Source organism: Eublepharis macularius, chromosome 4 (assembly GCF_028583425.1).
Source record: "Eublepharis macularius isolate TG4126 chromosome 4, MPM_Emac_v1.0, whole genome shotgun sequence".
Taxonomy (NCBI): Eukaryota; Metazoa; Chordata; class Lepidosauria; order Squamata; family Eublepharidae; genus Eublepharis; species Eublepharis macularius.
Genome location: NC_072793.1, coordinates 67,448,248 through 67,475,855, shown reverse-complemented (window position 1 = coordinate 67,475,855; position 27,608 = coordinate 67,448,248).

Sequence of the window (27,608 nt, the reverse complement as noted above, 5' to 3'; positions counted from 1 at the left end):
GGATCCAGCATTGGATCAATGTACTGATGATGTGCATGATTTCCCATTGCTTTTATTGCTTTCTTTTTTCCTTATTAGTTGGGAATAAAATATTGGTATATGGAGCTAAATATCTCACTATCAAGGAAAAAGATTTTAATATAAATTATTAGAGTGGTTTTTTAAACTGTGGTAGATTAAAACCTCCTAGATGCCATTTCACCTGTTAAATTTCCTAGGGCTCAGCTTTGGTTGCCAGAGCTTTTTCTGGCTACTGTGAGGTGATCTGGAAGTTAAATAATTGCAGGTGATGGTGGGTCTAAGAGTTCCTGTACTTTATAAGTGAGGCTAGCTAACTCCATCCATTTCCCTGAGGTGCAGAGTGCCTGTCCATTCCTAGAAAAGTGAGTGGATTCCATTTTCATATTAGATGGATGGGCAAGAGAAAGACTTTCTCTCTGCCCTTAACAATGGACCTTTAGAGTACCATCATGGACTCCCAGGTGTAAGACCATAGCCTTGAACCAAGAGAACAGGCCCATATATTCTATCTCATACTTTTTTTCCAGTTTCCTTTGAATAGGCCATTAGACAATTTTGCATAGGAACTTGAACAGGTGGGAAGACAATGGAAAGGAAATGTGAAAGTTCTGGTCTGCGTCCAGAATTATTATGCATGGCTCTTTGGAAAGTGGTCATAAACTTTAGTTTATAGAGACCTAATGTTGCTATACAAATTCTTTTTTGTGACCAATCCGTGTTCCTTAAAAGAGAGTGGAGTGAAACCCTAAAGCTTTTGGTCAGAAGCTTTGGAAATAATGGATGAAATCCTATGCATCTGTGAGCAGAAAGATTATTTCCTGAACTTTCCTTTCCTCTAGCAGCCTCCCTTGCTTGCTGAACAGTGGATGTTCAGCAAGCTTGTGCAAGATAGCAGAAGAAAATTTTGTCCTATTACCTCTTCTCACTGCAGTGACACCCACCCACCCCCCCAGTACTACATACCACTTTCTTCATAAGGATCCACTAATCCTCCACAGAAGGTTTTGGAGCATTGGTGAAAGGGGGGCTGCTGGCGGAAGGGAAAGATGAAGAGGTCCTCTTGTGTGAGGACTTCCCACTTATACATCTATAGCATATAACCCAATGAATCTCCAATAATGATGTTAGCATGATATCACATTAAAAAGGTAAAGGTAGACCCCTGTGCAAGCACTGAGTCATTACTGACCCCATGGGAGGACGTCACATCACAACGTTTTCTTGGGCAGACTATTTGTTACGGGATGGTTTGCCATTACTTTCTCCAGTCATCTACACTATATCCCCAGGAAACTGGGTACTCATTTTATTGACTTCAGAAGAATGGAAGGCTGAGTCAACCTTGAGCCAGCTACCTGAACCCAGCTTCCGCCAAGATTGAACTCAGGTTGTGAGCAGAGCTTGGGCTGCAGTACTGCAGCTTACCACTCTGCGCCATGGGGCTCTTATGATATGTGCCATTATATTTTTGAGTTTGTGTTATTTTTTGTTGGAATACCATCTGTTCCACAAAACATTTTGAAATATTTTTATTTACATTGCAAATCAACACATAAAAATGTTCCAGATTCATAATCAAAGACTTTACTGAGCCAAGTTGCTTCATTCATCCACTTTCAATTAGAAAATCGGTTTAAAAGTTAGCTTTGAGTTCTTTCAGGTCACAATCAGTAATCTCACGGTAAAATTCTGTCACTGTTTAACCAAGGAAAGTTTAGACTCCTTTTCATCCCAGGGACACTATGTTATGGCTTGCCCTGCCAGGACAGACTGATATAAGATAAGCGCACATTGCATTGTGTGAATGAGGCTTAGGAGTGTGGGTTGGCAATATTGCATTCAACAGCAATTATAAGTAAACCACACAGCACAACTGCTCTGTGGTACAGAAATGGCAGAGAGACTACATAGCCTGGAAAATAACATCAACAGTGGTAACAAACATTGCTAAATTGTGATCTCATTGAATGTTCATGGCACTTGCAACCTTGGCTCACATCTTGCCTTCTCCAGAAGTGGTAGTGGCCTCTTTCCCCTTTGATTGCTATTTGTCTGTGGTAGACAAATCGAGTATGACAGTCAGCCCCTCCTCATGTTCTGCCACTGCCTCCCACAAATGCCTTGAAAAGGGTTGCATTGCAGCTGACTAGAAGGGATGAAAACTTCATCTCTCTCATGCAGAAAAATGTTCGAAAGCTTTTTTAATTAATGCAAGTTACCATATGCATTATCATGTTTACAGTTATACATAGAAATGCCTATACTTTGTGACGATTACACTAGAATTTGCTTCTATGAAATATTTAAAATAGTAATGGAGTTCTGCTAGAAAATTCATTTTAAACATTTTGCTAACTCTATGGTTCAGGATTTTCAGCTATAAACCACGTCCTGCTATGTCCATTTCTTTAGGCTTGTTTAAATGTTGTTGGAACACTTTGGAGTTACTTCAATCATGGAGGAAGAGACTAATGAAAACTAGGAATGCTGTGAATTTTACAACTAACCTGTTCAACAGCTGAACTTATATTCAAAATTATCAATCAGATGCAAGTCAATTACATAGTCCGTTTGGTTCTTCCTGAACAGCCATGATTGCACACACACAAAGATGCTGCTAATTCAAACTGATTGGCAGCCATTCGCATCATAAGGGGGTGGATCCACTGTAGGAGTGAGTTTCTAATCCATCTTCCAAATTTGTGTAGTAGTTAAAAAGAAAAAAAAGCAAAAGCCCAGTAGCACCTATAAGACTAACAAAATTTGTGGTAGGGTAGGAGCTTTCATGAGTCACCGCTTGCTTCTTCTATCCCCAAATTTCTATGTTTGGGGAAGGCTGGACTACAGCAAAGTAAACGATCTGAACCTTCTGAACCAATCTCTGTGTTGGGAAAGGTAGAACTATAGCAAAGTTAGTGTGTCAGTTAGTGATCAGAGGGATCAGATCTTTAACTTTGCTGTAGTTCAACCTTTCCCAACAACAGAGATTGTGGGAGTGGATTAAAAGCCCACTCCCAGGGTGAACAAAGCCAAGTTATTTACAGTGAAATCCTAAACAGAGTTACTCCAGTCTAAGCCCATTGGGTTTAGCATGGAGTAACTCTGCTTAGGATTTCACTGTTAGTATGAAATATGTAGACATGGGTGTTATATGCAGTCTTCCAATGTGTATTGGGTAACTCCATGTAAAAACCATAAGGTTCCATGATTATTATGGTGCTACAGATAGACCCTTTTCGTCTATGATATAATGGCAATTTTATTATGTTTCTGTGTAAAAAAAACCCCTATCAATTCATGAGTATCCATTTAAAATCATCTAGCTATGACTTTTTTACCCAATCCCCCTCAAACATAGTGATTTAGGTGTGTGTGGATTAGAAGACCACTTCTAGAGTGTGGGTTTCTAATTGCCCCCCCCTGTCTGGAGAAGGCTGAAACACAGCAAGGTTAAATATCTGAAGCCTCAGTTCAGCAGGCATGCATATTGTGAGAACACACATGTACAAGAGGCCAATTGCACTGTATAGTTAGAAAGGAATGAAGTAAAACCACATGTTGAATAATTCAATAACCTAGCCAACCAATCATCAATAAATCAGGTTTTGTTCCTAACGGGCATCAGGATATGATCTGAACCAGCATGTTCAGATCTGAACCAGCATGGCCCCAACCTGGTGGAATGCTTTGTCTGAGGATACTCGGGCCCACCAAGATCTTTTATCCTTTCGGGGGGCCTGTAAGACGGAGATGTTCCACCAGGTATATGGTTGGGGCCAGCCTTATATCCATCAAATAAGACTCCCTACCAGCCTCCTGTTGGGGAGGGGGCTATATAGCTATCTGCCCCCCCCACATGTGAAGTCACAGTATGACCTGAGGCACTGCCTCTTGCTGTATGTACCTTGGAGAGTGCTCAGATTGGCAGATAATCACCTACTGGTGGTCCCTGGCCCCAGGGAGGCTTGACTGGCCTCGACCAGGGCCAAGGCTTTCTTAGTCCTAGTCCTAACCTGGTGGAACTCTCTGTCTGAGGATACTCTGGCGTGCCAAGATCTTTTATCCTTTCAGTGGGCCTGTAAGATGGAGATGTTCTGCCAGGTATTTGGTTGAGGCCAGCCTTATATCCATGAAATAAGCCTCTCTACTGGTCTCCCATCAGGGGGAGGGGGAGAGCTATATAGCCATCTGCCTCCCCACATATGAAGTCACAATATGACTATAACAACTTGTACCCCCCTTTTTCCCCCTATGTGTGGTTGGTAGGGGAGAATGGAATGTGCTCCTACGTTGGGAACTGGAATTTATGTTGTAGATAATCTGATTTTTTGTTTTAAATGTTATTTATTCCCTATATTTTATATATTCTGCTGTAACCCGCCCTGACCCTGCTTGCAGGAAGAGTGGGCTAGAAATCAAATAAATATTAATAATAATAATGTATAAAATAGTTAAGAAATGGATTCTGATATAGAATGAATGAGTTAAAGGTAAATTATAATTGGTTTTAGAAAGGCTAGCAGTGCTTTCACTTTCGCAAATCAGATTAGATCGTTTCTTTCCTTTGATAAATACCCAAATTAGAATTTAAATCCTTTGAGAGCTTTGGCTTAAATTAATTTTATTTTAACAGTTGACTTTGGCAGCTATAACATCATCTGGTTTACATTAAATACTTTGGCAGAAACTGCAATATATATTTTGTTTCTACCACTGTGGCACTGGTATCCTTCACATACAGTAAACTGACATATGATAGTTTACACAGCTATATTTGATAGGCTGCAAAACACAGTGCAAATGGCATAATCTAGTACATAGTTAAACATACTTTTCAGTTTATTTCAAAGTGATTTACAGCCAGATTCTAAGCATGCTGATTCTGATGTAAACTCTGAGTTCAGTAGCATTTCTATAAAATTAGGATTGCAGCCTTCTTTAGAATTATACGTATAAAATAACATAGTTCGAGCATGCATAATAGCTAGGTCCCACCAAAAGTATATTTTTCTTTGGGCATGATCTTCATTTGCTCATGTGGATGCCTCAATATGAACAAACAGATTTCCTCCAGAACATGTATCATACATACCAGCGTTTGGCCAAAAGGTTTATACGCATGTGGCTACAGAAGTCCAGAAGATAATTATGGGGACCACCCCTACCCTTAAGAGATTTCTGCTCAACACAGACACTATCTCACATATGTATGAGCAACCTTGTGCATTTTCTTAGTAGACAAAATCTTGTGAGCAGAATGGTTAATAGACATAAGTAACAGTATTATATCTACCAGTTTAGCTTCAAAAATATGAATTCATTTCATGAATGCCAGCAACATGGTGAGAAACTTTGCTAAAGTGCAAGTGGTTAAACCAAAAATGTAACACCTAAGCTATCAAACACATATAATAAAATGTACATATCATCAACTTCAATATCGGCAACTAGGGCTGCCACATTTCCGCTGGTGGAGGGAGATCTCCTGCAGCCGCTGTCTGCCTCAGTTAGGCAGAGGGAGAAAAATGGCTGGAGAAATGCGGGAGCATGATCAGCATCTTCTCTGAGATGATAACTTCTGGTGATATCATTGTGTCAGGTGGTGCTCTAGCATTTGTCCAAAGCTGTATGGTTAAACCTTAGATTTTTGGCTGAATGCTGGAGGTTGCCCCCAGAGCAATAACGTCAATTTCTGAGTTGCACGAACATACCAGGCACAACAATTACACACTCCCTGCATAATTCCCTGCCTTCCCCATCTCCTGCCTTATTTGCAATTCATAAAGATAGAAAAGCAGTGAACAATAAAAATAAATACAAATAGCAGGTAGTAACAACAAATGCCTTTTGGAAAAGAAGGAGTTTTGTTGAGCATTGGAAAGTGAGAAATAGGAGACTCATGGGCAAAAAATTTCATAGCCTGGTCACAGTGACTGTGAAAGGGCCCTGTACCTCATGCCCACAATCTCAAGCTTGTCATATGGGCTCCCAGAGCAGGGATCACTTAAAGATCTCACATTATGTGCAGGTTCATCAGGGCAGCGGCATACTGATTGCTTACTTCATGTACTCAACTCCTCAGTCATGTAGGGCTTTAAAGAGTTAATACATTTGAATTGGGCCCAGAAATAAATTTGCAACCAGTGAAGGTAATATAATACTGGAGTTACATGCAGCCACCAACTGAACATTTTTCAAAGGCAGCATCATCCTGTAGAACATGTTATATCATATGGAGTACACATGTCGGCTCTGGGGTCCTCAACTTATGTCCACTGTAACAGTTAAAGGTTCTTCTCTTCTCAGTTCCTGTGCATGTTCAGATCATAGCTATGGTGCAAGTGGAAAAGGCCTTCAAGCCTCCCCCCTTCATGCCATTTCCACAACCTGAAAGCATCCTAAGGAGTGCTGTTTGACCAAACCCACAGCATCCAGGCCTGTTTAGCACTGGCCGCAAATGGTATTACCTTGCAAATGGGCAAAATCAACAATCTCTTGTACACATGCATTTTCTGTTGTGTCCCCTGTCTTATGGAAAAGCTAGCCTGATAAGGTTAGGAAGGCCCCCACTATGCTGGCTTTCTGAAAACTATGCAAAACTGAACTATTCAGGAGGATTGTACTGTAATGCTGCTAGGAGGGCTGTACTGCAACAAAATGGTTTAGAAAGATGCTTTGGTAAAGGCATAGCGATTGTAGAGTGTACTACTGTGTATCATCTCTTGTTATAAGTATGCTCCTAATTTCTGCATGTTAAATAGTAATGTTTAATTGCTTGTGCTTTATTTCAGCATTGTTTTAGCTCTGTATCAGATTTCAGCTTGTTTTCAAATGTTTTGCTATTCAATACCATATTACATTGTTTATTGAATATTCTAGCTGTAGATTATATTGACTTACATTATATTATCTGCCTTGAGTCTCAGTGAGAAAAGCGGACTATAAATAATGTAAAATCAAAATCAAAACTGGCAAACCAACCTAAAATGGCAGAAGATGTACCTGGCCACCTCTGAAATCTGTTTCCCCAGATCTAAGATCTGTAGATCCAGATCCAAGATTGTGAACCAGATACTTCAGAGAACTTCCACTGCCTCTGAACAGCCATCCAAGATGTACACATCAGAAAGTGCATTACAAAATAAGATACAGCAGCTCTTGCTATATGCAGAAAATGGTACCGGGATGCATAAGATTAAAACACTGAATGCCATGAGGAAGGACATCTGACTGATTAATTTTATTTCTTTATTATATATCTAAACTTTAATGTTCTTTATGAATTGACAACTGTTCTTCTGATTGCTTACTGCTTCATATGTCCAAAGAAAACTGACTGACCTGGATAAGGGATCAGTATAGCAATACAGAAATAGTCTCTAAAGTTTCATTAGTTTTCCTCATCAATCTGTGATTAATAGGAAGTGAAAAGGAGTCAAAAGGAGTTCCTGAAAAACTGATCTGCAGTCAATGAAAGTGGCTGAAAGTAGTATTTATTAGGATATTGAGTTATATTTTCTATTGAAGCTGATTTACTGAGGAGATTTTTCAACCGTAATGTGGCACTCCTGGATGGTGGCAACAGCTGCTGTGGCCAGGGACTGTGATTTGCATCCCTGGAAGAGGGGGAGGCAGCAGCACTTTCCTGGCTACCTGGGCACATTGTAAGTGGTAGAGCTGGAGGTGTTATACGACCACTCTGCCCCTCAGCGTTTCAGTTGTGCCTTGTGCTCATCCCACCCACCTCACCCTATTTCAGTGCAGGTTTAGCTGGTCACCGTTTATTGGGTCCAGGCAGGGCTTTGTTTCAGCGGGAACACAGTGGAACAGAGTTCCGGCACCTCTTGAAAATACTGGGCAATAGTGCGTGAAAATAATATTATTTCAAAGAATCCTGTGTGTTTCTTCCTCATTTCCCTCTTGAGAGTTTAACCACCTCTTTTCCCAGGAAGAAAACCCTAGGTAGGTATTTTTTCTCCTTTTCCATAATTGTCCATTGGGTAAGGAGTTGTTTTGCCTACCTTGCACTGTTAGGAGGGGTGTGCGTAATTGGCTGAGGTGGGTCAAGTTTACTCTCCCTTGACAAGTTAGAAGTTGGGGGAAATGAGTAGGCCAGTGACCATGCTTGGCATATCCCCATTGGTGGGGAATTGGGATCTGTCAGGAGTGGCAGGCTATTTTACAGCCCATTTGCAAGGACTGACACCCTGGTGGGGAATTCCAGGACAAGCCAATCCCCCCACCAACTTTACAGCTGGATGGGGGAGCTTTAATGGGGTGAACCACTTCGCCAGGCCGGCCATGTCCCAGCCATTTGATGGATGGCTTGCACCCAGTGGGTGGATCGCCCAGACAGGTCAGGGCACAGGTCCAGGAGTGACCCCAGGGCCTGACCTGTACTGCTAGTTAGGCCCTTGCTGTGTTGACAGATATGTTCTTGTAATTTTAATAAAGCAGCCCATTAATTCCCAACACTTGTGTCTGCCTCTTCATTCTGACTGGGGGTGGGGGCAAAGACACATTTAGCTTGCTCAGCTTTTCATAATGAGGGTATGATTGTAGTTACAGATCTTCTACAAAGGCCTTGCAGGAGGTTGGACAAAATGTGAAGCAATAAGCATTTCCCCACTGCAAATAGGGTATTAACATGATTCTGCTCCTTATTTCTTGAAAAGTGAGAAATTTAATGATCCCTTTCTAAGATAACATCTCTTCAGATGGGAGAGCCCTGCAGCCTCAATGATGTCTTTGTGAACATTAGTGGCAGTGAAGTTATTTACAATGTTTGCAGGTTGCCAAGGAATTAATGGAAAATAGCAGTTCATACAAAGCAATGGTATTCTACAAGCCACATCAGTGCATGTACTACTATTCAATAAACTCGGTCTTACTCCAGTCTGTTCTGACTTAGTTCTACATCCAAGATTCTTGACAAACAGTTCCAAAACCATAGCAAACATTTTTGACAGAGGGAAACCAGCTCCTGAAGTCCCTCCACTTGATATCTCTTGTGGCTGGCAAAGTTTGAAGCTTCTTTGCTTTAGTGAAATAGCTGTCTAATAAACATGGTTTGTTGTGCACCGTATATTTAATTATTAAGTCTTCCCCTAAAACAAAATAAGGAAGGGGGTGTTTCCATATAATTCATGATGTACCTACCATAACCATCACAGTGTTCTGTTGCGCCGGGACTGGAATCTTGACTTCAGAAGATGAGCTGTATCTAACCTTTAGACTCTCAGTTGGGTATGTAAGTGTAAATGTGACAGGTATCTGTATGTTTGCTTTTAAATACAACTTGTACACTTATGGCACACTGTCTCAGTATTTAATTGCTAGGAACTCTGATTCTACACAATGCTGTGGATTAGTAGTAGACTAATAAGCTTTTGGAGAGTAAGGGCCAATTGATTGGCCCTTGTTTATCGATAGGATTACTCCATACAAAGGAGAGCAGTGTTGGGCACTGCAGGGGTTGAACCAAGTAGCTCACAATCTCGGTAGTGCCCACTATATGTTAAGCACTTGGGAGCTGAGGAGAATACGATGTTCCAGACTGGATATACACAGGGCTTTTTTTCTGGGAAAAGAGGTGGTGGAACTCAGGACCGCACAATGACGTCACTTTGGGTCAGCTGGAACAAGGGGGGGAGTTTTTTAAAGTTTAAATCACCCTTGGCAAAAATGGTCACATGGCCGGTGGCCCCGCCCCTGATCTCCAGACAGAGGGGAGTTTAGATTGCCAGAAAAAAAACCCTGCCTGCGGGACTGCTTCTCACCATATGTTCCTCAGAGATCACTTCGTTCAGCAGATCAGCATCTGCTGGTGGTCCCTTGCCTCAGGGAGGTTAATCTCGCCTTGACCAGGGCCAGGACTTTTTCAGCCCTTGCAAGGACCTAGTGTAACGCTCTGTCTTCAGAGACCCAGACCCGGCAGGCTTTATTATCTTTCCACTAGGCCTGCAAGACAGAGTTGTTCTTCCAGGCATACAATGGTTGAGGCGGGCAACCTCCCCCCTTCAATCGACCTCCCACCAGGGAGAGGATATGATCTCCCCGGTCTGCTGAACAGCAAATAGCTTGCTACCCACCCCCACTCTTTGTATATAGAGGGATTGTGCAATGAGAATGCCACCATGTTTTACTGAAGGGTCTTAATTATTATGCTGCCTGTTTTATATTTTTTTTCTGTGATCTGCTCTGAGCCTGGTTCTCAGGGAGAGCAGAATATAAATGTAATAAATAAATAAATATTGTTAACTCTTTTATTATCTGTATGCCAAATTGCTGTTTACAAGTCCTACCAAATGTGTTATTCCAATCTCAGTTGTATTTATTGATCCATTACTTAAGAGTCTTTCTTCTAATTAGCTCTTCCTGGCAACTAACCCCTCCCACCTGCATGTAATATTTGAGGAAATCTGTTTCAATGTATGTGAAGAAGTGAGCACATGCTGAATCTCTGTTCTCACATGTACCCAGGGCTGAATCCTGAGTAGAGATGGGCACGATCCGCATTACGATTGAAAACCCCCCACGATAATGGCAATCGCGCGATCGGGACCCGGCGGATCGTGCTTGGGTACGGCCAACGATCCAGCGGTTGGGAGGAGGGCTGGATCGGGGCGATCGTGCTCAGATCAGGAAGCCAGACACTCAGGCAACAGCAATCTATTCCCCTGGCAACAGAGCCAGGGGAACGCCTGAGCTGTGTTTGCCCTCCTTCTGTCGCCCTGGAAGCCCGAATGGAAGCCCAGCTTTCCTTGATCAGCAGGGCTTCCTTCCAACCATGGAGCAGCAAAGCAGTCACCAGCTGGGAGAAGACACCCAAGGGAGGGAGGTGGAAGGGGGTGTTCTGTAGCCATGGGCACTCCAATCTCATCCCTGCAAACCCTGATAGGCAGCTCTGACAGCCAAACACAGACAGCCAAACACAAACACAGATGCCGCTGGCATCACCCACCGTTCCTGTATCGCTGGGAACAGCGGGGCGCCCCTCCGCTTTTGCCTCCACGATCCACGATCCACAGATTGGAAATGGGAGATGACCGGTGTGGATCGTTAATTTGGGATTTTCGCCGGTGCCGATCCACGATCAGCTTGATCGGTATTTTTTTTTGGATCGTGCCTACCTCTAATCCTGAGCCCCCTTCCAAATCACTTTGTATTTTATTTAACTATTACATTACAATATGCTTAAGGATAGGGTATCTGGATTTGGCATTCTTGAATTTATCCACATATGATTCTAGAGTTTCTTCAAAGCTCATTTAAACTCTTGAAAAGGTTCCCAATGACTCTGAAAACAGCACTGGGTGTTATATACCTTATTGCCCGCCCACGCGCGCACACACACACACAAAATATTTTAGTTCTAAAGAAGTTTGCAATCCTGGTTATAACAGAATTTCTTGCATCATTGTTCAAAATATTGCTTTTCAAACTTTATCTCCTATAGGAATAAAATAACAGACAAATAACTGCAACTTTGAATCTTTCTGCCTCTTCTTATACCTGCTCCAGCCTCTGTTAGCCAGTCTAGGAGAAAGCAGAGTCAGCCTTGGTTAATAACAGGAGACCTCTAAAAATGATGAAGGTCACTATGCAGAGATAGGCAATGGCAAACCATCTCTGTTAGTCTTTTGCCTTGAAAAGCCCAGTAGAAGTTGCCATAAATTGGCTATGATTTAATGGCACATTCCATTGTGGCCAAACCTCTGAATACTTGTGACATGAGGCAACACTAGGCCCTTGTGCTCTTATGTTGGCCGTGCAGAGTAATCAGTTGGCTACTGTGTGAGACAGGATGCTGGACAAGATGGACCACTGGTCTAATTTAGCAGGGCTCTTTTTATGCTCTTAGTATTTTATTGATGATTTTTCTATTGTAATTTGTTGTACACCACATCTAAAGTTTTTTTGCTTGAAGAGATAGAGTGTAAATCTTTTTAAAAACATACTTTCCATATCCTGCTGCTGCATTTCTAAAAGCTATTTTATCTGTTCTATTTGTGTATCAAAAGGCATCGTATAAAATGTTTTTTTTAAAAAACTTTATTCCAAAAGACAAAAATTACAATTTTTCCAGCTGTGGCAGTTTTTCTCCAACACTTGCATTATGTCCCTTGAAGAAAAGTTAGTGGCATTTACCAAAATCTTTAATTAAATATTAAATCTCTTTCACATCAGAATTTTGGTGTCAGCCTCAACAATGGCTTAACAGGTATTAAAAATAACGAGGAGTACATTTTGTACATGCAAGTTCTGCTGTTTTGAGAAATCTTCCAGCAAAAATACTTGAATATTCATACTCACTCAGAACGCAAACTGACTCCATGAGGTCAACAAATAATTTACATTTAAACCCAACTTTTCTCAACATTAGAAAAACTGCTGTTTATTTTACAGTATCATGGTAGGCTGCCATGGACAAGAATGCTTTTCACATTGGTAAACTCACAGTGGTCTGAATAAAGCTGCATTTACAACTACTACTACTGCCATCGTTTTGCAATAGAAAACTATCTTACATCCATTTTACAAGGGAGAATGTCAATTATAATGTGAATTAAAATCTAGGTTTTGAATATGGAATAGACACTACAATCCTAAATATGTTTAAGCCATTCCGAGCACATTGACTTCAATGGTTTTAGAAGGGTTTAGCTATGCTTAAGATTGAATTAGAAATTAGTCGGTTAGTTAATGTTTACATTTCTAGTTTTTAGAGGATAGGATCTACATATGTTCCTGTGTGTTAATTATTAAGTTTCCCCCCTCTTTTTATATAATGTTTTGTGGAACATTTCAGTAAAGACTAAACTTTCACATAGTATCAGTATCAAAAATTTTGACTATCTTTTCTATATCTTTTGAGTGGAGATGGGCACAAACTGGGGGAAAAAACAAAATGAGAGTTTTGTGTTTCATCACATTCTATGAATCACGAAACACGAACTTCCATGAAATTGCCACATTTTGCAATACAATTAATTAGTTTTGTGATTTGTCAGAACCAGGGGCACTTCAACAGCCCCCTTCATACCCAAAGATGCCAAACTTGCAGGGAGACTTCAGCAGGCTCTCTTCCACCCACCCTCCCAGTTTGGCCAAGGTTGCAAAACATTGACCAGAACCCACAAAGCTGGGCCCCAAAGCCAGGCAGTGGCCCTGAGATTGGGCTTGGGGGCAGGGCCCCCAAACCACCAAAAACACACCTGCCCAGGCAGGAGAGGTGCACAAAATAAAACCAAAGGAAACAACAAGAGTGTGATCCCTCAAAAGAGCAGAGAAAGAATTAAGAAGAAACAAAGATAAGCAAAGAAAAAATAAGAGAGGCCTCAAAGGCACCCTCACCCAAAGACCTTCCCAGCAAGGACAAGTGAGGAAAATAAGAAAGAGGCTTTTCAATCTCTTTTGAAGCAGCAGCAAATCCGTCCAAAAGCTCCCAACTCCACTCTCTCTGTCCAAATCCCAGCAACAGATCCTCCCCCTCTCTCTGTCTACTGGAACTAAAAGCATGAGGCAGAGAGAGGTGCCTTATATAACAAACACTCACATATAGAGCAGAACAAGAGGTTTGTGGTTGGCAGACAGACCTGCCTAACAGGGTTTGGCGGGATGAGATTGGTGTTCCCATGGCTACAGAAGGCTCATCTCCTCAGTAGCCTAGGGAATTAACCCTCTTGCTCCTCACTGTATAGGGCAGAATGAAAGCTCTCCAGTTGGCAAGGAGAGCTGCCTATCAAGGTTATGTGGGCTAAGATTGGAGTTTCCAATGGCAACAAAAGGTCTGCAGACATTCCGGGCCTATGTTGCCTAGGGAATCAATGGATTGGCGCCAGCATGTCTGGCATCATGAATTGTGCACGGATCAAACAAATCAGTCCAAAAAGTCATGAATTTCATGATAACTGCGCCCCCACAAAATGCATTTCATGAAACACGAATTGACCCGATTCCTATTCGTCACAAAATTTGATTTGTATTTCGATTTGTGCCCATGTCTACTTTTGAGTATCTTTTCTACAGTTAGGCTGTATCAAATAATCATTTCTAAGACATCTGAAAGTAATTTAATCAAAGCACCATCTACTGCATTTTTGTTCTCATTGTCACCATTTGTCAAACAAGTTTTGAAAGCAATTGCAAAAACCTATTAAACTTGTTCATTAGAGGGGAAAGAATAAAGACTATATATACCATGACCCTTTACTCTTCTTTCCAAGTGCCTTCAGTTTCCAGAAGAAAAAACAGAGAACTGCCTCATTCAAATTACCAGTTTTCTTTGCAAAAAGATACAGACATCATTAAACAACTCCTGGATCCAAATATGAAAAAGAGAAACTTTTCAAAGCAATTTTGCACAATGAATGAGGCTTAACGTACAACAGATTGGAGTTATATTTGTACCATTGCTCAGATTTATTTATAATCCAATTTTCTGCTCATTGAAGATCCAAAGCAGTTTACAACATCATTCTTGTTTCCTCCATTTTACCTTCACAATACCACCATGTGATGTTGGCTAGTCTAGAGTAACTAACTCAAGGTCACTCACAAGCTTCAGTGGCAGAGTTGGATTGAAACCCAAGTCTTCCCACTACACTACACTGGTTCACATCTTACACTATGTCTTAAGGGTGTTGGATAAATCTTGAAGTCTCTAAATCCTTATAAAAAGGAAACTGTGGTAAATATTCAGTATAAAAAGGGAGGAGGGGTGGCAAACTGGCAACTGGTGATCAACTGGAGATCAATTGTTTTAGCTACAATTCACCCAATCCACCAGAAGGTTCATACATTAGCAAGGACAATATTTGGCCCAAGGTATCAACATCATCACTGGGAGAGACCAGGACAAATAACCTGTGCTGCCTGACAGCTACAAAAGCAATAAAGTATTGAGTATGAAATAAATAACTAGTTAATGTCTTCCCCCCTCTAGGAGGGTTGAGTGGATAACAGATGGTGCTAAGATGATGTTACATCTCAATGTCACCTCAGATAATCCTTCTAAAAGTTTTCAGATTCTTCAGAAATAGCCTTTTGCCAACTTCCTCTGCTAATGCAGAGATTAAATTCTACTTCAGCAGAAGAGGTTTTTGTAGAGGGGAAACGTCAATCGTCATTGTGATTTTTGACAAATCACGTTGGAAGTCTGCTCAAGGTTATGGCATTATTAAAAATGAACATACACAGAGCCTTAGAAGGGATATCATGTTACTTTTGTGATACATGGCAAAAGAGTTTGTGTGAGGGACATGTTTTTGTGACACAGATACAATGTATTTTCTCATTGTATTGATGATATACAATATTACTTTACTATTATAGCAGCTGTAAGCCTGTACATACCTCCCAAGAGGCAAATCACATTTGGATTCAGTAAGATTGATTTCTGAATACATGTTTTTAGGGTCCAGCTGTAAATATACCTTGTAAGAAAATGTTGTTACGACTGAGCAATGCTCTGTATGAGGGAAAATATAGGAAACAGATTGTCTATAATTTGTGCCTGAGATTTTTTATCATAAATGTCTGCAGTCCTGGAAAAGCAGCCTGAGAGAAGGAATGTTTCAGGTGCTCAGGATCACATGTCATATTCAACACCTCCTTCAGAGTGCACATCAGGGAGGGAGATGAGTGGAAAATGGCCTTTAACACTCCTCTGGGACAGTTTGAGTATTCAGAAATTAATGAAACGTATTCAGAAATCAATCTTACTGAATCCAAATGTGATTTGCCGTTTGGACTTCATGCCATTTGGACTTCAAGGGGCACCTAGAGTCTTCATGAATTTGATTAATGAAATGTTGCATAAATACCTGTACAAAGGGGTGGTCATTTATATGGATGATGTTCTGATTTATTCTAATGATTATGACTCACATGTGAGACTGGTACGAGAAGTTTTGAGCACCCTTTATAAGAACAAACTGTATGCAAAATTGTCAAAGTGTGAGTTTCATAAAACTGAGCTGGACTTTCTGGGCTACAGAGTGTCCAAGGGGGGACTTGGGATGGACCCCACTAAAGTCAGAAATGTGTTTGGATAGGAACCTCCTAAAACAAGACAGCAATTACAATCCTTCCTGGGCTTTGCATTATTCTCCATTATTTTCTATGGGCAAGCATGACTTCCATTATTCCCTATGGGCAAGCGGGGTCTCCATTGTTCCCTATGGGCAAGTATGCATTCTCTACTGGCAATCATGTATTGTCTATGGGCAACTTATTCTCTATGGACAAATGTGGTCTCCATTATTCCCATTATTGGCAATAATATATTGTCTATAGACAATCCGTGTTCTTAGTTTTGGTATATCCCTTGAACTCCTGTGTCTTTAATGCTTCCCACTGTTTTTTGTGGTTACTAGCATTTAGTCAGTGCCCGTTCTGGCCTGTTTTGTGGTGTTCTGGGAGCATTTTGGCAGGGAAAGGGTGAATAAAAGCCTGATATTTCCATGTTTTCATTTATAGAATATTGTTCTCTTGTGTCTTTAATGCTTCCCACTGTTTCTTGTGGTCCTAGCATTTCTTTAGTGCCCGTTCTGACCTGTTCCATGGTGTTCCAGGAGCATTTTGCCAGGGAAAGGGTTAATAAAAGCATGATATTACCATGTTTTCATTTCTAAAAGATTGTTCTCCAATGTGTTTAACACATCCCACTGTTCTTTCTAGTACTCTTTTTAGTTTAATGTCTGTTCTGGCCCATTCTGGCTCTTACCTGATCCCCTATGGTATCTCAGCAGGGCCAATTCTCTAAGAATCAGCCTCAAACAAAAGCACTGTGATTTGGTCCTGCTGAGACACTGTAGCTTCTGGGGCAAACTAGAAGTGATATCATTGGGCTAGCAGAGCCTGTGTGCAGTGTACTGCAGCCTGCCTTTGCTTACCAGGAAAGTTAAGATTGGCACCCCTGCACTTTCAACCCCCTGTTTTTCAGCCGGGGGTCCTGGAAACCGTATGTGGCAGCCACCACCCAACTTACCCAGGCTTTTTCTGGAAATAGGCTGCCAGGGGTAGTGAAGGAAGGAAAGGTGAAAACAGGGGGACAGATAAGTTGGCTAGCATATGGGAAGCAGGAAAGGGGGGAGCCATTGAGAACTGTTATGGAAAGAAAAAATCGTGAGGGAGGGGATACAGCAGAATATAAGAGGGGGCCCATTTGTTTATTTTATATTTTTTTAATAAAATATTTGTAAAGGGCTGAGATACTTTACAGCCTTATATGGCATTTAGGCTTGCCAGATCCCCTTACCCTCCAGGTGGGAAGGGGAGACATGGCACTTACCTTAAGAATTGTCTCTTGGTAGCAAGGACGGTGCCACCATTGAGGCAGTGAGGTGGGCGCCATGGGTGCTGGGGTCCTGGAGGGGGCGCCGGAGGGGGTGCCGGGGTGGAGGCGCACAACATGGAGCTGGCATGCCTGGCCCACAGCTGCTGTAGCCAGCCAGCCCTGCACTGCCACCGCTGCCGCCACACACCCCTGGCCGGGCGCAACAGCTGCGGGCCAGGCACGGCTGGCGTCTGGGGTAGCATGCAAAGTGCAGGCAGTCTCCGCACACTGCCCCAGCCATCTGCCGGCCAATGGGCCCGGCTTGCTCCATTATGACATCATCATGTGGTGACATCATCACACAGTCCGGGTGTGCGCACACATGGGGCGGCCATGGGCGCCAGAAACCCTGGCGCTGCCCTTGCTTAGTAGGGCATGAAGATGTCACTTCCTTAAGTGACATCATTTGGCCCAGTGGAGTGCATGTTCCAATGCTTCACAAGGGTGCGGGAGGCACAGTGTGGGAGGCACAATGACATTACTTAAGGAAGTGACATTGTTGCCGCTGGTGGGAGCACGCCTGCTGCATGCTGGCCCTGGGGACCTGGGAGCCCTAATGGCATTATAACAATAATAGCAAGGGACCAAAATAAGCAGCTGACTCTATGGCATTTTCCTGTCATTATTAGTTTCCTAGCAGCCAAGTCACGGAAATGGAGGCCTCATAGTATGCTATTTCATGGAAGGCATGAAATATCATCCTTTATCTTCATGAATGGGTTTATTTCATTGTCTCCTTTCTTAATAAATTCAAGCTTTAAGATTTATTGCTCATTCAGGAATCTGCACTGAATAGGGTTGCCAGGACCCCTTACCCTTCTCAGTGGGTCATTTCCAGTGATATCACTGCGCAGGCACAGGAGTGCTTCATGTGCTTCACAGCAAGCTGACGGGCTTCAAATGGGCCCAATTCGGCCCATTTGAGGCCCAAATCAGCCTGTGGCGAAGCTCAGGAGTGCTTATTGGGTGGCACAATAACATCAGTGATATTGTCTCACCACCCTGGGAGCATGCCCGGGAGGCCTGTTCCCATGCCTTCCTCCCCCACCAGCCAGGCAAGTAGAGGCAGGGGGCAGAGTGTGAAAGTGGGGGATTCCCTACCCCCATCAGGGGAATGGGATCCCTAGCACTGGAAAAGGTGTTATCTATTTGGTTTTATTCATAAATATTTAGATATTTTTAAGCCAGAGGGTTAGTCCGTCTGTTACAGCAAAAACAGGCGTTATGGCACCTTAAAGAGTAACACAATTTTATTCTAGCACAAGCTTTTAGGGATTGCAGCTCACTTCTTCAAATGCTATGAGCAGATTCTCCTTGTGTAGGAGGCATAGATAATATGAAGTAAGAAATAAGAGAAAAATAAGTTACTTGCATCAATAATGTACAATGCTGAATGCAACCCTAAGTACCCTATATGGTGTATTTCAGACTTGCCAGATCTGTGTGCCTTTAAATGAGAAATAAAGTGCTATCTGAAAAAGCTTCCTAGTTGCTCTCAAACATATGAATTACTGAAAACTCCTAGATTAAAAATCATTAGTTCTAGCATAATCTTTTTGACTTGAGCCAATACATGTGCACGTAAACACACAAACCACATGAATGACAGAATACAATGGAACAGCATCAAGAAGCCACTACTTAAAAAAATTCACTCGATGATACAAGTGTTATTGATTCTGAGTTTATAGTCAGATTACCATCATCCAATAGAAATGCATGATTAAGGCTATTTACTTCAAAGGTGTTATGCATCACTAGCTTTGGATGCAGGGTTGTCAGGACCCTTAGCCTCCCAGTGTTGGGGTGTGTGTGTGTGCGCGGTTGCTTACCTTGGTGAACCTCCCATATGTATGCAAAGCATGCGTGCACTCTCAGCAGGTGTGATGATGTCATTTCTGAAAGTGGCATCATCTTGTCTGGTGGCAGGCATGCTCCAGTCCTTCACAGGGGCCAAGATTGTAAAGGGCAGCAGCGTGCTTGTGCGTACCTGTTGCACAGTGACCCAGGACGTTTCTTGTGGCCCAGGTCCATTCCCTGAGGCATTTTCCCTCTGCCAGCCAGGTGAGGGGCAGCAGGGGGCAGAGACTGGGATCAGGGTATACTAGGGCCTGGTAGCTCTGTTTGGCTGGATTGTGGCCACCAGGTATATATTACATCCATATATCAGCAACAGATACTGTTAAAATCTCAGAATAGAAGAATTTGCTCTATAATAGATAATTATGTTTGTGTGTGTAAGCCAATTCCTTATATCTGTAGGTAACTCTGCTCTTTCAGTGTAGAAACCCTACTGTCAATTAGTGGTCTCAGACATGCTGAAAAGGACAATTTGGCCAAATGAATGAAAGAAGAAATTAAGGGAGGAGCCCATGACTCAGTTTTGCATGCAGAAGATCCTATATTTGGTTTCTGATTATCTATATTTAAAAGGACCCAAGTAGCAGGTGATGAGAAAGATCTATACTTGAGGTCTTGGAGAGCTACTATCAGTCAGAGTAGACAGTATAGACTTTGACAGAACAGTGGTCTGGCTCACTATAAGGCATCTTTATGTGTCTTTATGTGCAGGATACTTAAAGATATCTTTCTTTCCATCTAACTAAAGCAGCCGCAGAGAGGTCAGTAGCAGTTGATGGACTTCAAGGAAATCCAATGATGTTCCACCAGAAGTAATCTTCAATACTTGCAGCTTCATTGCAGCTACCACTACCATTAAAAAGCTGCAACAGCTCCTCTCCCATGCATACCAGTCCATGGTAATACTGATTTTCATGATCATGCTTTCCTATGAGCCCTAAAAGCCCAAACCCCATAATTACTGCTAATGCTACTAAATTTGTCAGTGATTTGAAGTATGCCAATTGGCATCTTTTTTTGTGCTCCTGTGCAATGACTATCCATGGTCTCATTTATAGTTTACTCAGTTAAAAAGAGGTGGGTGGATTAGGCCTTCTCCAGACCTTCAGCTGCTTACAGTCTTGGAGATTTATTATTTAATGAAGAACTTTGTGCTTTACAGCTGCTTGCTTATAGTATATCTGACTGTTCTTCCAAATCAAAGACAGCATGCAGAGAAACTGGCTACTATTTTGCTTTTTATAATTAATTCCAAAAACAGAAACAAAGACCCTGTTTCCAACACCTCCCGCTAAAGTGACATTGTTTATTCATTTCAGAAGTATGATTGTCATTCTTCTAATTCAGAAATACTGTCTGCTGAAAACTCTCATTTTTTGTTAGATTGACCACATTTTCTAGTTCAAGCACATAGCAGTAAGTATCAAATAATAATGGAATCTGGATCTCCTTTCATTTTCTTCCTTAAATGAGCTGTTGGGAGGGTGCTATCTCTGTGGGTTCCTCCTATTACAGAAGATTTCAGAGGATACCATACTATTTCTGGTGTAATGTTCCTTGACTATGAATAGTCCTCCACCTGCTTCCCCCCAGCAACACTCACTTGGCTGGCGGGGAGGCACAAGGATGGGGAAAAGCACATGCACAGGCATCTGCACTCCCCTGTCATGCTAGCAGCAGGGGACTCATGGTTATAGATGTACACGAACAGCAATACGAACTAAAAAAAAGCCATGAACAGCCCAATCAGCTGTTCATGAACAAGCTGTTTGTGAGGCCCCATTCTAAATGAACAGGTGGTCGTTGCAAGCCTCGTTCATTGCTGTTCCTTGCTGTTCGTCAAGCCACACAGTTTGGCACCTGCAATCAATTCCCTTGGCAACCGAGGCAGGGACTGCCTGAACTCTGTCTGAACTCTTGCTGTTGCCCTGGAAACCCCAATCTAAGCCCAATTTAGCTTGATAGGCAGGTCTTCCTTTCAAGTGTGGAGCTCCAAATTTGTTACACGGAAGCAAAGAGCAGGGGGGAGGGGGGCTCCCAGCTCTGGTTTTGCAGACAGTGAAGGAGAGACAGTTGCTGTTGGCATTTTGAGAGAGAGAGAGGGAGAGTGCATTGGAGCTTCAATATTCTTTGTGTGTAGTGGGATAGGGATCTACCTCTTTAAGTTCCAGGGCTGCTGCCAGGCTCTGGCGCCAAGCTATTATTTATTATTGGTACATTTCCTGCTGCCTGCTCAGGTAGAGGTTCTGGGAGTGGAGTGATAGGGATCTTGATGACTGGAGGAGAGCCTGCTGGCCCCCACGAACAACAAACAAGGAACATGTTCGTGAACAGGTCATGTTTGTCAATGTTAGTTGTTCGTGGATGGAAATGAACAATGAAAACCATGTTCATTTTTTTTTCTGTTCGTGCTCATGTCTACTCATGGTACATGCTGAAGCCGAGTTTTGTGAAAACCACCCCCTTGGAAGCAGTTTTTGCTGAGCTCAGCTTCAGTGCACATAGCAACTCCCTCAGCATGCTGGAAAATGAGCACATTGGAGAAATTGCAGTGCACACTGAAACCAAGCCCAATGAAAACTCTCTCTAGAGGGGTGGTTTTCACAGTGCCCAGTTTCAGCATAATTCCTCTGTCATCCCAGAAAATGACATCATTTTCTGGTGCGATGGGGAGTGTGGGAGAATGTGGGAGAGTGTGCACTATATGCACTCATTGGAGGTGGGTTCCCTGCTGTCCCCTGGTCCCCACCTCCCTACACCCCTACTTGGGCTCCTGGGGCAACTGGCAGTCCTAACTGTGAAGCATTATTGGCTTGCTTACTCTTGCTTTTATAGTACTCTCCAATCTCTGTTTAACACAAAACAAAACTGTCCTGTCTGTTATGCATGTTTGTGTACTTGATCATCCTTCAGGCTATGTCCAACTAAACTTTAGCTGAAGAAACTTTACAGTATAATTTCATTCCATATCTTAATTTAAGAAAGGAAGTAGTATTAGTTTTAGGAATTATTATTGTTATTTGATTTGTGGCTTGCATTCTGGCTTCCCTCTGCCAGTTCTAGCTTTTTGGAGCCCAATTTTTTAATTTAATTTTGTCCCTCTTTTAGTTTTATCTGATTCATTAGTTCTTTGTTTCAGTGTGTGACTTGCTGTGATTGTGTGTTGCCTCAGTGTCCTTCTCCTACCAATCCCTTTTTATTTTTAACTGTCCCCCCTACCCCAATTGAAGCTGATGTGGTCCTTTGATAATTAAAATTTATTTATAATTTGTCTGTATTATTTAACTCAGTTTGTGTTGCATGTCTGGGTGTCCCAAGTGTAAGCCAAGCATAACACTTTAATTATGTTTATTTTATCACATACAGTCCAGTAATAAAATTACATACATTTTATGTACACATTACAGTATCTTACCTGACATGTTTGCAGAAACACATCACGTCAACTAGCAGGGGATCTTCTGGCCCTGATGGGAAGAATGAGCAGCGTGGTGGGAGCAGATCTGACAGAGGGAGAGGAAGAGAAAAGGGTGATTTTGAAAAACAGCCGCCGCCAACACTAGTAGCAGTCTACCTGGCACTGGAAGTTCCCCTTGCAAGCTCAAGTTCTTGTTCTTCAAGCTAAGTGGCTGCAGTGCCAATTCCTCAAGCTACTGTTTTCTGCTATTAATATTCCCATACACTTTAATCTTAAACATGGGCATCTTTCATTGCCTCGAAAAGGGGGACTTCTGTATTCTATTTGTCTGAAATTTGGTAGTGTAGATGTCCTAATAGAGTACTGCAACATCCCTGAGCTTTGCCCAGTCCAGTTCACATAAAAAACCAGGAAGATACAGACCCAAGGAAGGAGGGAGGAGAGTACTTCCACTGAAACGAATAGGAAATAATAATGAAATAGAATTATGAAAATGAAACAGCAATAACAAAAGACACAAAAATGAAACCAAAACACATGGAACAACCCAATAACGGAACAGTTCCTTTGGGAAATAATAAAAAAATGAAACAAACTCTGCAATCCCACTCCCTATCCCTTTTCCAAAATACCTCTGCGAACCATTTTGAATACAGAATGGCCCTCCTACACGTGTAAAAAAGCCCCCCTGAATAATTCAGTTTTGCCTAGTTTGTGGAAAGCTGGGAAAGTAGTAGCATTCTTAACCTCATCAGGCAGGCCATTTCACAAGGTGAGAATCACAGAGCAGAGTATGTGTGTATGTGAACAGTTGTTGATTCTGCCCATTTGTAGGGCCCTGCTCAAATGAGTGAAGCTGACATGTCATAGCATAGGAGGAGAAGCAGTCCTGTCGTTATGAGGGACCAAGGCCATGAAGGGCTTTGTATGTGATAGATAATACCTTGAAATGAGCTCAGTAACTGATGAGTAGCCAATGGAGTAACTGCAGAATGGGAGTAATATGCATGCTTCACCTAGCTCCTGATAATAACTGACCTGTAGCATTTTGCACTAACTGGAGTCTCTGATTTGACTTTGAGGGGAGATCTATGTAGAGTGCCATTTAGTAGTCTAGTCTTGATGTTGCTGTGGCGTGGCGTGGAGTGGTGTTGTTCCAGGTGGTACCTGAAACAGGAAGGGAAAAACAATCCTCAGCAAAAAGGTTTGCAGCCTTCTTTAGAATTACACATATAAAACGACATAGTTCTGGCATGCGTAATAGCTGGGTCCCTCCCAATATTGCCTTTATTTGAGATTTTTTCCCTGTGGTCAGTGGGTTTTTGCCATCTGTCCTGCTTCTACTGTTTTATTTGACCTTCAATTCTACCTAAGCTGCACTCCAGCAATGTCTTTGCTTTTCTATGCATTGGCCATCAATGGGAAGTCCTAAAGGAATCACAAAGAACAACACAAAAATATACTTATGAAATTATGCAAGAATGTAAGCATGTCATAGGCATTTGTTGATTTTGCAACAGTACATGGAAACAGGTTTCTGCCAATTGATCAGGCTTCCGAATGCCATCGTGTGCATACAAAACTGTACTATAGAGGGAGAAATTCTCACATTAAGCATCCAGGTGTGCAAGTACAGTGATCTACAGAACAAATATTCAGGGCATGAAGCTGTTACTACGCTGATTAACTGTTGCATGAGCAGAACTAATTTCAGGAATTTCCTTAATAAGGTCTATCAGTGGGTTATATCTTTGCACATACTCAAGAGCAGCACGTATGGTTTTGAAGCACCTAGGCTGAATCTTCCAGCCATCATCCACCAATGCCAGAGTTTTCTTTCAGTGCATAAGCATGAAAAAGTACACTGCTTGTAGAAGAAAAAACACCACACATGCCCAGACAATTATTTTAAAATGTTCTGGTCTGATTTTCTGCAGACAGCTGAAGTTGCCGAGCCAATGATAATAAAAGAAAGAAAATTTGCTGTCTAGTTTGCTTTCTAGTGAAGCCTGTGTATATCCTTTCTTTCTGCCTTGCTTTTCCTTTCACTGCTGTGATACATAGAACTGGAGGAACCCTGCCTGAAGTTAAGGCACGTGACTATGACATGCAGTTCTGAGACATGTGGTTTTCATTTTCAGCTCTTTTGGTGTTCTACTGTGTGTAATCATGTCAAAGAGTTTTAACAGTCTGCTAGTAGGATGAATAGAAAATATGTCCAAGGTGCCTAAGGCTGCTGGTAATAAAAAAAAATTAAATGTAATCCTTCTGTCAAGACCTAATATACACAGAATTGCTCCCAGAGGACTTAAGTGGAGTGGATAATGGAGGTGAGAGCTTAGTTAGAAAGCAAAACACCTGTTACCCAGATTAAGCAAAGAACCTGCAAAAGTGGCAATTCTGGTATATGAACCGTAAGCACAAGCCTAAAATAGTGAATGCTACATCATTAAGGGACCACATCAATAAAAATAAGTTTGTGTTTATTAGAAAGTTTTGGTCCCATGTCAGCCCCATGGATCCCAGCAACCAAGCAATTTGGAAAGGTTAAATAAAATATTGATCTTCATACAGCACAGAAGAAAAGTAACAAGGAAGCAGAAGGCTTACTCCTTCTCCTAAAACACTCTTAAACATATTCAAGGAATAAATATGTGCTACCAGTTAATATGCTTCTATTTCACAGCACCACTGAAAGTTGCCATTTCTGAAGATCTAGTGTGCAGGCTGAGCAATTACTTGTAATCAACGGTTCAGTTTTATTAGAGTATCTTTATATATTTTTCATCCCATTAGACTGTCAGTGGAGTGCACCATCTATGCGATGCATACATACTTGCGCCAGTGAAACAAATAGCAGAGGCAATATGTCTTGATGTATTCTATGGGATTGCTTTCACTTCAGACAGGGTTCAAGCAGATATCAGTTTCTTTCCATGCTTATCATGACAGAAGCAAAGCATGAAGGGATAGGGCAAGCCATGCTGGAGGGAAATGGAGGCCTTCTTTTCCCAGTGCTTAACTGGAATATACCCAGGCGTAAGAATGCACAAGTTAAATGCTTCCAGTATCTAGGCATAAATTTTTCATACAGATATGGATGGGACAAATTTGCTGAGGGTGTAAAATCCAAATCCATAATTGCAATGCAGGCAGTTTATTGTTTTATGAGGTTTAAAGGGAGTGATCTAGTTTTTCTGACTGTATGGCTCTTTGGAGTGAAACCTCTCTCACAAATTATTTATGGAGCTAGAAGACATTTTAAGTAAGAGCAATCTGGAAATTATACAGAAAACCTATCTGAAGGCAGGCATTCGTGTTCCTAAAAACACTCTAGCACCATTGATGAAGAAAAGACCTTTCTTTTCTCTGTCCTACAAATATGTATGTGATGTGTTTTATTTAAAATGATTGGCATGCCTAGCAGTAGACAACCCAGACATATGTAATGAGTAAATGGTCCAAAAAATACAGCGACTAAAAAATTCCTGGTTGTGGTTTGAATGTTCAGAGTTCAACACTTTCTCCATTTTAGCTTTTGTAGTCCAGATGCAGCATTGCAAAGCTGACCACAAGCAGTAATTGTTAAACATTAACAAGATCTGTTAACATTGTGTTTATAAAAAAATTCTGTTTGCCTAAATTTTCTACAACCGTAACATTAACTGGAAGAGTTAACTGCTACAGCATTATGGGACACTTACTGTTGAAACTCTCCAATGACAGTTCTGGATGCCTATACAGAAATATATACATCCAAAGAAGATTTATGCTACAGAATTGTATGGAGACCTGGTGGAGGCCCTGAAATGAACAATATAAAAACCAAAGGGAAAGAACTAAAGCAAACTGTAATTTTAGGTCATTCTATATAAAATAAATATATCAGTTTTGCACAGATGGTCACAGGAATATTTTCCTCACTCATGTTAAAGATCAGGTTATAACAACTGAAGTTCTTTTGTATGCATAGCGAAAAAGCAGTAACAAACATGAAAGAAGCTATGATCTAGCATCATTGTAGATGAGACTTAACTGAGTTAATGCATGGTTAATATCAACAAATTGGAGCAGCATACATTGCCTTTCCCCTCCTCATTTTCTAATTTATAGTAAAGAAAACCATCAGGCAAACCCAAAATTCACCATTGCAATGACTAGTCCATGAACCCTAAGTTAAACTTCCATTTTGGCACCTAATACTGAGTGAACACAAATATTAGTTCACTCAAATCTGACCACTCTTCTAACAACCAGACATTATTTATTTTCCATTTCCCTTGCGAGCCCAGCTTTCTCCATTAATCTGATATATTTTGGCATTTATCTTTAATTTAACCATTTCCCCCAACATTTTTGTGGTAATAGTGCCTGTGGGGCTTATCCTTTGCTTTCTATACTCTAAAAGCTTTGGCATTTGTTCAAGAAATTGTCATAATAAGTCGGTGATCACTGCTTCAGATACTTGGGAATTGGAGCTACCTTTGTGATTGGTTTGACTCAAATACTTCCTTATACTAATTTCCCTTTTATCAGTCCTGAAATGCATTACATTGTGGTTATTCAGCATTTTAAAATGTCACAGGCTCATAAGGTGGTCATTTTATAGTGTCTAATAGTTCCAAGCTCAAATTTAGAAGTGGGGGGGGGGGTGTTGGGGGATTTGCAAACATTAAATCCCAGCAAAATAAGCCCTTCCCCCTTGCGATATTTTTTCATAATTTTTACACAAGGGAGTAAATATGGAGAGAAGAGGGAATACATCTTTCTGCTTAAGTCTTGGGTCCTAGGCTGTCAGGAGAAAGGTAGACATATTAGTATTTTAAATAAATAAATAAGCAGCCAGGCTTACCTCTGTCTCTGAAATTAAGCTATGAATGCTCATACTATTGAAAGCTCTACAGTGTAGATCAACAGCACTTGTGTGTTTGATCCTTGTCTATCCTGGCTGATAAAATCTTATCCAAA